The sequence below is a fragment of the Scyliorhinus torazame genome, chromosome 4 (genome assembly GCF_047496885.1).
Source record: "Scyliorhinus torazame isolate Kashiwa2021f chromosome 4, sScyTor2.1, whole genome shotgun sequence".
NCBI classification, from domain to species: Eukaryota; Metazoa; Chordata; class Chondrichthyes; order Carcharhiniformes; family Scyliorhinidae; genus Scyliorhinus; species Scyliorhinus torazame.
Window position 1 is genome coordinate 82437904 of NC_092710.1, and position 15951 is coordinate 82453854.

General features: G+C 51.4%; 1 protein-coding gene across 1 annotated transcript in view; it reads left to right on the forward strand.

The window, feature by feature from the left end:
- Positions 1-15951, forward strand: part of LOC140410329 (sodium/potassium-transporting ATPase subunit alpha-2) — a 725899-nt gene that overhangs the window by 362259 nt on the left and 347689 nt on the right. The gene's annotated exons all lie outside the window — the stretch shown is intronic.

Below are 15951 nucleotides of genomic sequence, written 5' to 3' on the forward strand. Positions count from 1 at the left end.
TGTCCTGGGAGAGTTTGATGGGGACACTGTAGAGGGAGATTTACTCTGTATCTAACTCCGTGCTGTACCTGTCCTGGGAGAGTTTGATGGGCACAGTGTACAGGGAGATTTACTCTGTATCTAACCTCGTGCTGTACCTGTCCTGGAAGAGTTTGATGGGGACAGTGTAGAGGGAGCTTTACTCTGGTCGAACCCCGCGCTGTACCTGTCCTGAGAGAGTTTGATGGGGACAGGGTAGAGGGAGATTTACTCTGTATCTAACCCCGTGCTGTATCTGTCCTGGGAGTGTTTGATGGGGACAGTGTAGAGGGAGCTTTACTCTGTATCTAACCCTGTACTGTACCTGTCCTGGGAGTGTTTGATGGGGACAGTGCACAGGGAGCTTTACTCTGTATCCAACCCCGTGCTGTACCTGTCCTAGGAGTGTTTGATGGGGACAGTGCAGAGGGAGCTTTACTCTGTATCTAACCCCGTGCTGTACCTGTCCTGGGAGTGTTTGATGGGGACAGTGTAGAGGGAGATTTACTCTGTATTAAAATCCGTGCTGTACCTGTCCTGGGAGAGTTTGATGGGGACACTGTAGAGGGAGATTTACTCTGTATCTAACTCCGTGCTGTACCTGTCCTGGGAGAGTTTGATGGGCACAGTGTACAGGGAGATTTACTCTGTATCTAACCTCGTGCTGTACCTGTCCTGGGAGAGTTTGATGGGGACAGTGTAGAGGGAGCTTTACTCTGGTCGAACCCCGCGCTGTACCTGTCCTGAGAGAGTTTGATGGGGACAGGGGAGAGGGAGATTTACTCTGTATCTAACCCCGTGCTGTATCTGTCCTGGGAGTGTTTGATGGGGACAGTGTAGAGGGATCTTTACTCTGTATCTAACCCTGTACTGTACCTGTCCTGGGAGTGTTTGATGGGGACAGTGCACAGGGAGCTTTACTCTGTATCCAACCCCGTGCTGTACCTGTCCTGGGAGTGTTTGATGGGGACAGTGCAGAGGGAGCTTTACTCTGTATCTAATCCCGTGCTGTACCTGTGCTGGGAGTGTTTGATGGGGCCAGCGTAGAGGGAGCTTTACTCTGTGTCTAACCCTGTGGTGTACCGTCCTGGGAGTGTTTGATGGGGACAGTGTAGAGGGAGATTTACTCTGTATCTAACTCCGTGCTGTACCTGTCCTGGGAGAGTTTGATGGGGACAGTGTAGAGGGAGATTTACTCTGTGTCTAACCCCGCGCTGTACCTGTCCTGGACGAGTTTGATGGGGACAGGGTAGAGGGAGCTTTACTCTGTATCCAACCCCGTGCTGTTTCTGTCCTGGGAGTGTTTGATGGGGACAGTGCAGAGTGAGCTTTACTCTGTATCTAACCCCGTGCTGTACCTGTCCTGGGAGTGTTTGATGGGGCCAGTGTAGAGGGAGCTTTACTCTGTATCTAATCCCGTGATGTACCTGTCCTGGGAGTGTTTGATGGGGACAGTGTAGAGGGAGCTTTACTCTGTGTCTAACCCCGCTCTGTACCTGTCCTGGGAGAGTTTGATGGGGACAGTGTAGATGGAGATTTACTCTGTATCTAACACCCTGCTGTACCTGTCCTGGGAGTGTTTGATGGGGACAGTGTAGAGGGAGATTTACTCTGTATTAAAATCCGTGCTGACCCTGTCCTGGGAGAGTTTGATGGGGACACTGTAGAGGGAGATTTACTCTGTATCTAACTCCGTGCTGTACCTGTGCTGGGAGAGTTTGATGGGCACAGTGTACAGGGAGATTTACTCTGTATCTAACCTCGTGCTGTACCTGTCCTGGAAGAGTTTGATGGGGACAGTGTAGAGGGAGCTTTACTCTGGTCGAACCCCGCGCTGTACCTGTCCTGAGAGAGTTTGATGGGGACAGGGTAGAGGGAGATTTACTCTGTATCTAACCCCGTGCTGTATCTGTCCTGGGAGTGTTTGATGGGGACAGTGTAGAGGGAGCTTTACTCTGTATCTAACCCTGTACTGTACCTGTCCTGGGAGTGTTTGATGGGGACAGTGCACAGGGAGCTTTACTCTGTATCCAACCCCGTGCTGTACCTGTCCTAGGAGTGTTTGATGGGGACAGTGCAGAGGGAGCTTTACTCTGTATCTAACCCCGTGCTGTACCTGTCCTGGGAGTCTTTGATGGGGACAGTGTAGAGGGAGATTTACTCTGTATTAAAATCCGTGCTGTACCTGTCCTGGGAGAGTTTGATGGGGACACTGTAGAGGGAGATTTACTCTGTATCTAACTCCGTGCTGTACCTATCCTGGGAGAGTTTGATGGGCACAGTGTACAGGGAGATTTACTCTGTATCTAACCTCGTGCTGTACCTGTCCTGGGAGAGTTTGATGGGGACAGTGTAGAGGGAGCTTTACTCTGGTCGAACCCCGCGCTGTACCTGTCCTGAGAGAGTTTGATGGGGACAGGGGAGAGGGAGATTTACTCTGTATCTAACCCCGTGCTGTATCTGTCCTGGGAGTGTTTGATGGGGACAGTGTAGAGGGATCTTTACTCTGTATCTAACTCCGTGCTGTACCTGTCCTGGGAGAGTTTGATGGGGACAGTGTAGAGGGAGCTTTACTCTGTGTCTAACCCCGCGCTGTACCTGTCCTGGGAGAGTTTGATGGGGACAGGGTAGAGGGAGATTTACTCTGTATCTAAACCAGTGCTGTACCTGTCCTGGGAGTGTTTGATGGGGACAGTGTAGGGGGAGATTTACTCTGTATCTAACCCCGTGCTGTATCTGTCCTGGGAGGGTTTGATGGGGACAGTGTACAGGGAGCTTTACTCTGTATCTAACCCTGTGCTGTACCTGTCCTGGGAGTGTTTGATGGGGACAGTGTACAGGGAGATTTACTCTGTATCCAACCCCATGCTGTACCTGTCCTGGGAGTGTTTGATGGGGACAGTGCAGAGGGAGCTTTACTCTGTATCTAACCCCGTGCTGTACCTGTCCTGGGAGTGTTTGATGGGGCCAGTGTAGAGGGAGCTTTCCTCTGTATCAAATCCCGTGCTGTACCTGTGCTGGGAGTGTTTGATGGGGCCAGTGTAGAGGGAGCTTTACTCTGTGTCTAACCCCGTGCTGTACCTTTCCTGGGAGTGTTTGATGGGGACAGTGTAGAGGGAGCTTTACTCTGTGTCTAACCCCGCGCTGTACCTGTCCTGGGAGTGTTTGATGGGGACAGTGTAGAGGGAGCTTTACTCTGTATCTAAACCACTGCTGTACCTGTCCTGGGAGTGTTTGATGGGGGGCAGTGTAGAGGGAGCTTTACTCTGTATCTAAACCAGTGCTGTACCTGTCCTGGGAGAGGTTGACGGAGACAGTGTAGAGGGAGTTTTACTCTGGTCTAACCCCGCGCTGTACCTGTCCTGGGAGAGTTTGATGGGGACTGTGTTGAGGCAGCTTTACTCTGTATCTAACCCCATGCTGTACCTGTCCTGGGAGTGTTTGATGGGGACAGTGTAGAGGGAGCTTTACTCTGTATCCAACCCCGTGCTGTATCTGTCCTGGGAGTGTTTGATGGGGACAGTGCAGAGGGAGCTTTACTCTGTATCTAACCCCGTGCTGTATCTGTCCTGGGAGTGTTTGATGGGGCCAGTGTAGAGGGAGCTTTACTCTGTATCTAATCCCGTGCTGTACCTGTCCTGGGAGTGTTTGATGGGGCCAGTGTAGAGGGAGATTTACTCTGTATCTAACCCCGCTCTGTACCTGTCCTGGGAGAGTTTGATGGGGACAGTGTAGATGGAGATTTACTCTGTATCTAACACCCTGCTGTACCCGTCCTGAGAGTGTTTGATGGGGACAGTGTAGAGGGAGATTTACTCTGTATTAAAATCTGTGCTGTACCTGTCCTGGGAGAGTTTGATGGGGACACTGTAGAGGGAGATTTACTCTGTATCTAACTCCGTGCTGTACCAGTCCTGGGAGAGTTTGATGGGCACAGTGTACAGGGAGATTTACTCTGTATCTAACCTCGTGCTGTACCTGTCCTGGGAGAGTTTGATGGGGACAGTGTAGAGGGACCTTTACTCTGGTCGAACCCCGCGCTGTACCTGTCCTGAGAGAGTTTGATGGGGACAGGGTAGAGGGAGATTTACTCTGTATCTAACCCCGTGCTGTATCTGTCCTGGGAGTGTTTGATGGGGACAGTGTAGAGGGATCTTTACTCTGTATCTAACACTGTACTGTACCTGTCCTGGGAGTGTTTGATGGGGACAGTGCACAGGGAGCTTTACTCTGTATCCAACCCCTGCTGTACCTGTCCTGGGAGTGTTTGATGGGGACAGTGCAGAGGGAGCTTTACTCTGTATCTAACCCCGTTCTGTAACTGTCCTGGGAGTGTTTGATGGGGCCAGTGTAGAGGGAGCTTTACTCTGTGTCTAATCCCGTGCTGTACCTGTGCTGGGAGTGTTTGATGGGGCCAGCGTAGAGGGAGTTTTACTCTGTGTCTAACCCCGCTCTGTACCTGTCCTGGGAGAATTTGATGGGGACAGTTTAGATGGAGATTTACTCTGTATCTAACACCCTGCTGTACCTGTCCTGGGAGTGTTTGATGGGGACAGTGTAGAGGGAGATTTACTCTGTATTAAAATCCGTGCTGTCCCTGTCCTGGGAGAGTTTGATGGGGACACTGTAGAGGGAGATTTACTCTGTATCTAACTCCGTGCTGTACCAGTCCTGGGAGAGTTTGATGGGCACAGTGTACAGGGAGATTTACTCTGTCTCTAACCTCGTGCTGTACCTGTCCTGGGAGAGTTTGATGGGGACATTGTAGAGGGAGCTTTACTCGGGTCGAACCCCGCGCTGTACCTGTCCTGAGAGAGTTTGATGGGGACAGGGTAGAGGGAGATTTACTCTGTATCTAAACCAGTGCTGTACCTGTCCTGGGAGTGTTTGATGGGGACAGTGTTGGGGGAGATTTACTCTGTATCTAACCCCGTGCTGTATCTGTCCTGGGAGTGTTTGATGGGGACAGTGTACAGGGAGCTTTACTCTGTATCCAACCCCATGCTGTACCTGTCCTGGGAGTGTTTGATGGGGACAGTGTAGAGGGAGCTTTACTCTGTATCCAACCCCGTGCTGTTTCTGTCCTGGGAGTGTTTGATGGGGACAGTGCAGAGGGAGCTTTACTCTGTATCTAAACCCGTGCTGTACCTGTCCTGGGAGTGTTTGATGGGGCCAGTGTGGAGGGAGCTTTACTCTGTATCTAATCCCGTGATGTACCTGTCCTGGGAGTGTTTGATGGGGACAGTGTAGAGGGAGCTTTACTCTGTGTCTAACCCCGCTCTGTACCTGTCCTGGGAGAGTTTGATGGGGACAGTGTAGATCGAGATTTACTCTGTATCTAACACCCTGCTGTACCTGTCCTGGGAGTGTTTGATGGGGACAGTGTAGAGGGAGATTTACTCTGTATCTAACTCCGTGCTGTACCTGTCCTGGGAGAGTTTGATGGGGACAGTGTAGAGGGAGCTTTACTCTGTGTCTAACCCCGCGCTGTACCTGTCCTGGGAGAGTTTGATGGGGACAGGGTAGAGGGAGATTTACTCTGTATCTAAACCAGTGCTGTACCTGTCCTGGGAGTGTTTGATGGGGACAGTGTAGGGGGAGATTTACTCTGTATCTAACCCCGTGCTGTATCTGTCCTGGGAGTGTTTGATGGGGACAGTGTACAGGGAGCTTTACTCTGTATCTAACCCTGAGCTGTACCTGTCCTGGGAGTGTTTGATGGGGACAGTGTACAGGGAGGTTTACTCTGTATCCAACCCCATGCTGTACCTGTCCTGGGAGTGTTTGATGGGGACAGTGCAGAGGGAGCTTTACTCTGTATCTAACCCCGTGCTGTACCTGTCCTGGGAGTGTTTGATGGGGCCAGTGTAGAGGGAGCTTTACTCTGTATCAAATCCCGTGCTGTACCTGTGCTGGGAGTGTTTGATGGGGCCAGTGTAGAGGGAGCTTTACTCTGTGTCTAACCCCGTGCTGTACCTTTCCTGGGAGTGTTTGATGGGGACAGTGTAGAGGGAGCTTTACTCTGTGTCTAACCCCGCGCTGTACCTGTCCTGGGAGTGTTTGATGGGGACAGTGTAGAGGGAGCTTTACTCTGTATCTAAACCACTGCTGTACCTGTCCTGGGAGTGTTTGATGGGGACAGTGTAGAGGGAGCTTTACTCTGGTCGAACCCCGCGCTGTACCTGTCCTGAGAGAGTTTGATGGGGACAGGGGAGAGGGAGATTTACTCTGTATCTAACCCCGTGCTGTATCTGTCCTGGGAGTGTTTGATGGGGACAGTGTAGAGGGATCTTTACTCTGTATCTAACCCTGTACTGTACCTGTCCTGGGAGTGTTTGATGGGGACAGTGCACAGGGAGCTTTACTCTGTATCCAACCCCGTGCTGTACCTGTCCTGGGAGTGTTTGATGGGGACAGTGCAGAGGGAGCTTTACTCTGTATCTAATCCCGTGCTGTACCTGTGCTGGGAGTGTTTGATGGGGCCAGCGTAGAGGGAGCTTTACTCTGTGTCTATCCCTGTGGTGTACCGTCCTGGGAGTGTTTGATGGGGACAGTGTAGAGGGAGATTTACTCTGTATCTAACTCCGTGCTGTACCTGTCCTGGGAGAGTTTGATGGGGACAGTGTAGAGGGAGCTTTACTCTGTGTCTAACCCCGCGCTGTACCTGTCCTGGGAGAGTTTGATGGGGACAGGGTAGAGGGAGATTTACTCTGTATCTAAACCAGTGCTGTACCTGTCCTGGGAGTGTTTGATGGGGACAGTGTAGGGGGAGATTTACTCTGTATCTAACCCCATGCTGTATCTGTCCTGGGAGGGTTTGATGGGGACAGTGTACAGGGAGCTTTACTCTGTATCTTACCCTGTGCTGTACCTGTCCTGGGAGTGTTTGATGGGGACAGTGTACAGGGAGATTTACTCTGTATCCAACCCCATGCTGTACCTGTCCTGGGAGTGTTTGATGGGGACAGTGCAGAGGGAGCTTTACTCTGTATCTAACCCCGTGCTGTACCTGTCCTGGGAGTGTTTGATGGGGACAGTGTAGAGGGAGCTTTACTCTGTATCTAAACCAGTGCTGTACCTGTCCTGGGAGTGTTTGATGGGGGGCAGTGTAGAGGGAGCTTTACTCTGTATCTAAACCAGTGCTGTACCTGTCCTGGGAGAGGTTGACGGAGACAGTGTAGAGGGAGTTTTACTCTGGTCTAACCCCGCGCTGTACCTGTCCTGGGAGAGTTTGATGGGCACTGTGTTGAGGCAGCTTTACTCTGTATCTAACCCCATGCTGTACCTGTCCTGGGAGTGTTTGATGGGGACAGTGTAGAGGGAGCTTTACTCTGTATCCAACCCCGTGCTGTATCTGTCCTGGGAGTGTTTGATGGGGACAGTGCAGAGGGAGCTTTACTCTGTATCTAACCCCGTGCTGTATCTGTCCTGGGAGTGTTTGATGGGGCCAGTGTAGAGGGAGCTTTACTCTGTATCTAATCCCGTGCTGCACCTGTCCTGGGAGTGTTTGATGGGGCCAGTGTAGACGGAGATTTACTCTGTATCTAACCCCGCTCTGTACCTGTCCTGGGAGAGTTTGATGGGGACAGTGTAGATGGAGATTTACTCTGCATCTAACACCCTGCTGTACCTGTCCTGAGAGTGTTTGATGGGGACAGTGTAGAGGGAGATTTACTCTGTATTAAAATCCGTGCTGTACCTGTCCTGGGAGAGTTTGATGGGGACACTGTAGAGGGAGATTTACTCTGTATCTAACTCCGTGCTGTACCAGTCCTGGGAGAGTTTGATGGGCACAGTGTACAGGGAGATTTACTCTGTATCTAACCTCGTGCTGTACCTGTCCTGGGAGAGTTTGATGGGGACAGTGTAGAGGGACCTTTACTCTGGTCGAACCCCGTGCTGTACCTGTCCTGAGAGAGTTTGATGGGGACAGGGTAGAGGGAGAATTACTCTGTATCTAACCCCGTGCTGTATCTGTCCTGGGAGTGTTTGATGGGGACAGTGTAGAGGGATCTTTACTCTGTATCTAACACTGTACTGTACCTGTCCTGGGAGTGTTTGATGGGGACAGTGCACAGGGAGCTTTACTCTGTATCCAACCCCTGCTGTACCTGTCCTGGGAGTGTTTGATGGGGACAGTGCAGAGGGAGCTTTACTCTGTATCTAACCCCGTTCTGTAACTGTCCTGGGAGTGTTTGATGGGGCCAGTGTAGAGGGAGCTTTACTCTGTGTCTAATCCCGTGCTGTACCTGTGCTGGGAGTGTTTGATGGGGCCAGCGTAGAGGGAGTTTTACTCTGTGTCTAAGCCTGTGGTGTACCTGTACTGGGAGTGTTTGATGGGGACAGTGTAGAGGGAGATTTACTCTGTATCTAACTCCGTGCTGTACCTGTCCTGGGAGAGTTTGATGGGGACAGGGTAGAGGGAGATTTACTCTGTATCTAAACCAGTGCTGTACCTGTCCTGGGAGTGTTTGATGGGGACAGTGTACAGGGAGCTTTACTCTGTATCCAACACCATGCTGTACCTGTCCTGGGAGTGTTTGATGGGGACAGTGCAGAGGGAGCTTTACTCTGTATCTAACCCCGTGCTGTACCTGTCCTGGGAGTGTTTGATGGGGCCAGTGTAGAGGGAGCTTTCCTCTGTATCAAATCCCGTGCTGTACCTGTGCTGGGAGTGTTTGATGGGGCCAGTGTAGAGGGAGCTTTACTCTGTGTCTAACCCCGTGCTGTACCTTTCCTGGGAGTGTTTGATGGGGACAGTGTAGAGGGAGCTTTACTCTGTGTCTAACCCCGCGCTGTACCTGTCCTGGGAGTGTTTGATGGGGACAGTGTTGAGGCAGCTTTACTCTGTATCTAACCCCATGCTGTACCTGTCCTGGGAGTGTTTGATGGGGACAGTGTAGAGGGAGCTTTACTCTGTATCCAACCCCGTGCTGTATCTGTCCTGGGAGTGTTTGATGGGGACAGTGCAGAGGGAGCTTTACTCTGTATCTAACCCCGTGCTGTACCTGTCCTGGAAGTGTTTGATGGGGCCAGTGTAGAGGGAGCTTTACTCTGTATCTAATCCCGTGCTGTACCTGTCCTGGGAGTGTTTGATGGGGCCAGTGTAGAGGGAGGTTTACTCTGTATCTAATCCCGTGATGTACCTGTCCTGGGAGTGTTTGATGGGGACAGTGTAGAGGGAGCTTTACTCTGTGTCGAACCCCGCTCTGTACCTGTCCTGGGAGTGTTTGATGGGGACAGTGTAGAGGGAGATTTACTCTGTATTAAAATCCGTGCTGTACCTGTCCTGTGAGAGTTTGATGGGGACACTGTAGAGGGAGATTTACTCTGTATCTAACTCCGTGCTGTACCTGTCCTGGGAGAGTTTGATGGGCACAGTGTACAGGGAGATTTACTCTGTATCTAACCTCGTGCTGTACCTGTCCTGGGAGAGTTTGATGGGGACAGTGTAGAGGGAGCTTTACTCTTGTCGAACCCCGCGCTGTACCTGTCCTGAGAGAGTTTGATGGGGACAGGGTAGAGGGAGATTTACTCTGTATCAAACCCCGTGCTGTATTTGTCCTGGGAGTGTTTGATGGGGACAGTGTAGAGGGAGCTTTACTCTGTATCTAACCCTGTTGTGTACCTGTCCTGGGAGTGTTTGATGGGGACAGTGTAGAGGGAGATTTACTCTGTATCTAACTCCGTGCTGTACCTGTCCTGGGAGAGTTTGATGGGGACAGTGTAGAGGGAGCTTTACTCTGTGTCTAACCCAGCGCTGTACCTGTCCTGGGAGAGTTTGATGGGGACAGGGTAGAGGGAGATTTACTCTGTATCTAAACCAGTGCTGTACCTGTCCTGGGAGTGTTTGATGGGGACAGTGTAGGGGGAGCTTTACTCTGTATCTAACCCCATGCTGTACCTGTCCTGGGAGTGTTTGATGGGCACAGTGTAGAGCGAGATTTACTCTGTATCTAACTCCGTGATGTACCTGTCCTGGGAGAGTTTTATGGGGACCGTGTAGAGGGAGCTTTGCTCTGTATCCAACTCCGTGCTGTACCTCTCCTGGGAGAGTTTGATGGGGACAGTGCAGAGGGAGCTTTACTCTGTATCTAATCCCGTGCTGCACCTGTGCTGGGAGTGTTTGATGGGACCAGTGTAGAGGGAGCTTTACTCTGTATCTAACCCCGTGCTGTACCTGTCCTGGGAGTCTTTGATAGGGACACTGTAGAGGGAGATTTAGTCTGTATCTAACCCTGTGCTGTACCTGTCCTGGGAGTGTTTTTAATGTGGACAGTGTAGAGGGAGCTTTACTCTGGATCTAATCCCGTGCTGTACCTGTCCTGGGAGTGTTTGATGGGGACAGTGTAGAGGGAGCTTTAATCTGTGTCTGACCCCGCTCTGTACCTGTCCTGGGAGAGTTTGATGGGGACAGTGTAGAGGGAGATTTACTCTGTATCTAACCCCGTGCTGTACCTGTCCTGCGAGTGTTTGATGGGCACAGTGTACAGGGAGATTTACTCTGTATCTAACTCCGTGCTGTACCTGTCCTGGGAGAGTTTAATGGGGACAGTGTAGTTAGAGATTTACTCTGTATCTAACTCCGTGCTGTACCTGTACTGGGAGAATTTGATGGGCACAGTGTACAGGAAGATTTACTCTGTATCTAACCTCGTGCTGTACCTGTCCTGGGAGAGTTTGATGGGGACAGGGTAGAGGGAGATTTACTCTGTATCTAAACCAGTGCTGTACCTGTCCTGGGAGTGTTTGATGGGGACAGTGTAGGGGGAGATTTACTCTGTATCTAACCCCATGCTGTATCTGTCCTGGGAGGGTTTGATGGGGACAGTGTACAGGGAGCTTTACTCTGTATCTAACCCTGTGCTGTACCTGTCCTGGGAGTGTTTGATGGGGACAGTGTACAGGGAGATTTACTCTGTATCCAACCCCATGCTGTACCTGTCCTGGGAATGTTTGATGGGGACAGTGCAGAGGGAGCTTTACTCTGTATCTAACCCCGTGCTGTACCTGTCCTGGGAGTGTTTGATGGGGCCAGTGTAGAGGGAGCTTTCCTCTGTATCAAATCCCGTGCTGTACCTGTGCTGGGAGTGTTTGATGGGGCCAGTGTAGAGGGAGCTTTACTCTGTGTCTAACCCCGTGCTGTACCTTTCCTGGGAGTGTTTGATGGGGACAGTGTAGAGGGAGCTTTACTCTGTGTCTAACCCCGCGCTGTACCTGTCCTGGGAGTGTTTGATGGGGACAGTGTAGAGGGAGCTTTACTCTGTATCTAAACCAGTGCTGTACCTGTCCTGGGAGTGTTTGATGGGGGGCAGTGTAGAGGGAGCTTTACTCTGTATCTAAACCAGTGCTGTACCTGTCCTGGGAGAGGTTGACGGAGACAGTGTAGAGGGAGTTTTACTCTGGTCTAACCCCGCGCTGTACCTGTCCTGGGAGAGTTTGATGGGGACTGTGTTGAGGCAGCTTTACTCTGTATCTAACCCCATGCTGTACCTGTCCTGGGAGTGTTTGATGGGGACAGTGTAGAGGGAGCTTTACTCTGTATCCAACCCCGTGCTGTATCTGTCCTGGGAGTGTTTGATGGGGACAGTGCAGAGGGAGCTTTACTCTGTATCTAACCCCGTGCTGTATCTGTCCTGGGAGTGTTTGATGGGGCCAGTGTAGAGGGAGCTTTACTCTGTATCTAATCCCGTGCTGTACCTGTCCTGGGAGTGTTTGATGGGGCCAGTGTAGACGGAGATTTACTCTGTATCTAACCCCGCTCTGTACCTGTCCTGGGAGAGTTTGATGGGGACAGTGTAGATGGAGATTTACTCTGTATCTAACACCCTGCTGTACCTGTCCTGAGAGTGTTTGATGGGGACAGTGTAGAGGGAGATTTACTCTGTATTAAAATCCGTGCTGTACCTGTCCTGGGAGAGTTTGATGGGGACACTGTAGAGGGAGATTTACTCTGTATCTAACTCCGTGCTGTACCAGTCCTGGGAGAGTTTGATGGGCACAGTGTACAGGGAGATTTACTCTGTATCTAACCTCGTGCTGTACCTGTCCTGGGAGAGTTTGATGGGGACAGTGTAGAGGGACCTTTACTCTGGTCGAACCCCGCGCTGTTCCTGTCCTGAGAGAGTTTGATGGGGACAGGGTAGAGGGAGATTTACTCTGTATCTAAACCCGTGCTGTATCTGTCCTGGGAGTGTTTGATGGGGACAGTGTAGAGGGATCTTTACTCTGTATCTAACACTGTACTGTACCTGTCCTGGGAGTGTTTGATGGGGACAGTGCACAGGGAGCTTTACTCTGTATCCAACCCCTGCTGTACCTGTCCTGGGAGTGTTTGATGGGGACAGTGCAGACGGAGCTTTACTCTGTATCTAATCCCGTGCTGTACCTGTGCTGGGAGTGTTTGATGGGGCCAGCGTAGAGGGAGTTTTACTCTGTGTCTTAGCCTGTGGTGTACCTGTCCTGGGAGTGTTTGATGGGGACAGTGTAGAGGGAGATTTACTCTGTATCTAACTCCGTGCTGTACCTGTCCTGGGAGAGTTTGATGGGGACAGGGTAGAGGGAGATTTACTCTGTATCTAAACCAGTGCTGTACCTGTCCTGAGAGTGTTTGATGGGGACAGTGTAGGGGGAGATTTACTCTGTATCTAACCCCGTGCTGTATCTGTCCTGGGAGTGTTTGATGGGGACAGTGTACAGGGAGCTTTACTCTGTATCCAACCCCATGCTGTACCTGTCCTGGGAGTGTTTGATGGGGACAGTGCAGAGGGAGCTTTACTCTGTATCTAACCCCGTGCTGTACCATTCTTGGGAGTGTTTGATGGGGCCAGTGTAGAGGGAGCTTTCCTCTGTATCAAATCCCGTGCTGTACCTGTGCTGGGAGTGTTTGATGGGGCCAGTGTAGAGGGAGCTTTACTCTGTGTCTAACCCCGCGCTGTACCTGTCCTGGGAGTGTTTGATGGGGACAGTGTTGAGGCAGCTTTACTCTGTATCTAACCCCATGCTGTACCTGTCCTGGGAGTGTTTGATGGGGACAGTGTAGAGGGAGCTTTACTCTGTATCCAACCCCGTGCTGTATCTGTCCTGGGAGTGTTTGATGGGGTCAGTGCAGAGGGAGCTTTACTCTGTATCTAACCCCGTGCTGTACCTGTCCTGGGAGTGTTTGATGGGGCCAGTGTAGAGGGAGCTTTACTCTGTATCTAATCCCGTGCTGTACCTGTCCTGGGAGTGTTTGATGGGGCCAGTGTAGAGGGAGGTTTACTCTGTATCTAATCCCGTGATGTACCTGTCCTGGGAGTGTTTGATGGGGACAGTGTAGAGGGAGCTTTACTCTGTGTCGAACCCCGCTCTGTACCTGTCCTGGGAGTGTTTGATGGGGACAGTGTAGAGGGAGATTTACTCTGTATCTAACTCCGTGCTGTACCTGTCCTGGGAGAGTTTGATGGGCACAGTGTACAGGGAGATTTACTCTGTATCTAACCTCGTGCTGTACCTGTCCTGGGAGAGTTTGATGGGGACAGTGTAGAGGGAGCTTTACTCTGTGCCTAACCCCGCGCTGTACCTGTCCTGGGAGAGTTTGATGGGGACAGGGTAGAGGGAGATTTACTCTGTATCTAATCCGGTGCTGTACCTGTGCTGGGTGTGTTTAATGGGGCAAGTGTAGAGGGAGCTTTACTCTGTATCTAATCCCGTGCTGTACCTGTCCTGGGAGTGTTTGATGGGGACAGTGTAGAGGGAGCTTTACTCTGTGTCTAACCCCGCTCTGTACCTGTCCTGGGAGAGTTTGATGGGGACAGTGTAGAGGGAGATTTACTCTGTATCTAACCCCATGCTGTACCTGTCCTGGGAGTGTTTGATGGGGACAGTGTAGAGGGATATTTACTCTGTATCTAACTCGGTGCTGTACCTGTCCTGGGAGAGTTTGATGGGGTCAGTGTAGAGGGAGCTTTACTCTGGTCGAACCAGCGCTGTACCTGTCCTGGGAGAGTTTGATGGGGACAGGGTAGATGTAGATTTACTCTGTATCTAACCCCGTGCTGTATCTGTCCAGGGAGTGTTTGATGGGGACAGTGTAGAGGGAGCTTTACTCTGTATCTAACCCTGCGCTGTACCTGTCCTGGGAGTGTTTGATGGGGAGAGTGCAGACGGAGTTTTACTCTGTATCTAACCCTGTGCTGTACCTGTCCTGGGAGTGTTTGATGGGGACAGTGTAGAGGGAGCTTTACTCTGTATCCAACCCCGTGCTGTCCCTGTCCTGGGAGTGTTTGATGGGGACAGTGCAGAGGGAGTTTTACTCTGTATCTAACCCCGTGCTGTACCTGTCCTGGCAGTGTTTGATGGGGACAGTGTAGAGGGAGCTTTACTCTGTATCCAACCCCGTGCTGTACCTGTCCTGGGGGTGTTTGATGGGGACAGTGCAGAGGGAGCTTTACTCTGTATCTAACCCCGTGCTGTACCTGTCCTGGGAGTGTTTGATGGGGACAGTGCAGATGGAGTTTTACTCTGTATCAAACCCCGCGCTGTACCTGTCCTGGGAGTGTTTTATGGGGACAGTGTAGAGGGAGCTTTACTCTGTATCCAACCCCGTCCTGTTCCTGTCCTGGGAGTGTTTGATGGGGACAGTGCAGAGGGAGATTTACTCTGTATCTAACCCCGTGCTCTACCTGTCCTGGGAGTGTTTGATGGTGCCAGTGTAGAGGGAGCTTTACTCTGTATCTAATCCCGTGCTGTACCTGTGCTGGGAGTGTTTGATGGGGCAAGTGTAGAGGGAGCTTTACTCTGTGTCTAACCCCGCTCTGTACCTGTCCTGGGAGAGTTTGATGGGGACAGTGTAGAGGGAGATTTACTCTGTAACTAACCCCGTGCTGTACCTGTCCTGGGAGAGTTTGATGGGGACAGTGTAGAGGGAGCTTTACTCTGGTCGAATCCCGCGCTGTACCTGTCCTGGGAGAGTTTGATGGGGACAGGGTAGAGGGAGATTTACTCTGTATCTAATCCGGTGCTGTACCTGTGCTGGGTGTGTTTAATGGGGCAAGTGTAGAGGGAGCTTTACTCTGTATCTAATCCCGTGCTGTACCTGTCCTGGGAGTGTTTGATGGGGACAGTGTAGAGGGAACTTTACTCTGGTCGAACCAGCGCTGTACCTGTCCTTGGAGAGTTTGATGGGGACAGGGTAGATGTAGATTTACTCTGTATCTAACCCCGTGCTGTATCTGTCCTGGGAGTGTTTGATGGGGACAGTGTAGAGGGAGCTTTACTCTGTATCTAACCCTGTGCTGTACCTGTCCTGGGAGTGTTCGATGCGGACAGTGTAGAGTGAGCTTTACTCTGTATCTAACCCCATGCTGTACCTGTCCTGGGAGTGATTTATGGGGACTGTGTACAGGGAGCTTTACTCTGTATCCAACCCCGTGCTTTACCTGTCCTGGGAGTGTTTGATGGGGAGAGTGCAGACGGAGTTTTACTCTGTATCTAACCCTGTGCTGTACCTGTCCTGGGAGTGTTTGATGGGGACAGTGTAGAGGGAGCTTTACTCTGTATCCAACCCCGTGCTGTACATGTCCTGGGAGTGTTTGATGGGTACAGTGCAGAGGGAGTTTTACTCTGTATCTAACCCCGTGCTGTACCTGTCCTGGCAGTGTTTGATGGGGACAGTGTAGAGGGAGCTTTACTCTGTATCCAACCCCGTGCTGTACCTGTCCTGGGAGTGTTTGATGGGGACAGTGCAGAGGGAGCTTTACTCTGTATCTAACCCCGTGCTGTACCTGTCCTGGGAGTGTTTGATGGGGCCAGTGTAGAGGGAGCTTTACTCTGTATCTAATCCCGTGATGTACCTGTCCTGGGAGTGTTTGATGGGGACAGTGTAGAGGGAGCTTTACTCTGTGTCTAACCCCGCGCTGTACCTGTCCTGGGAGAGTTTGATGGGGACAGGGT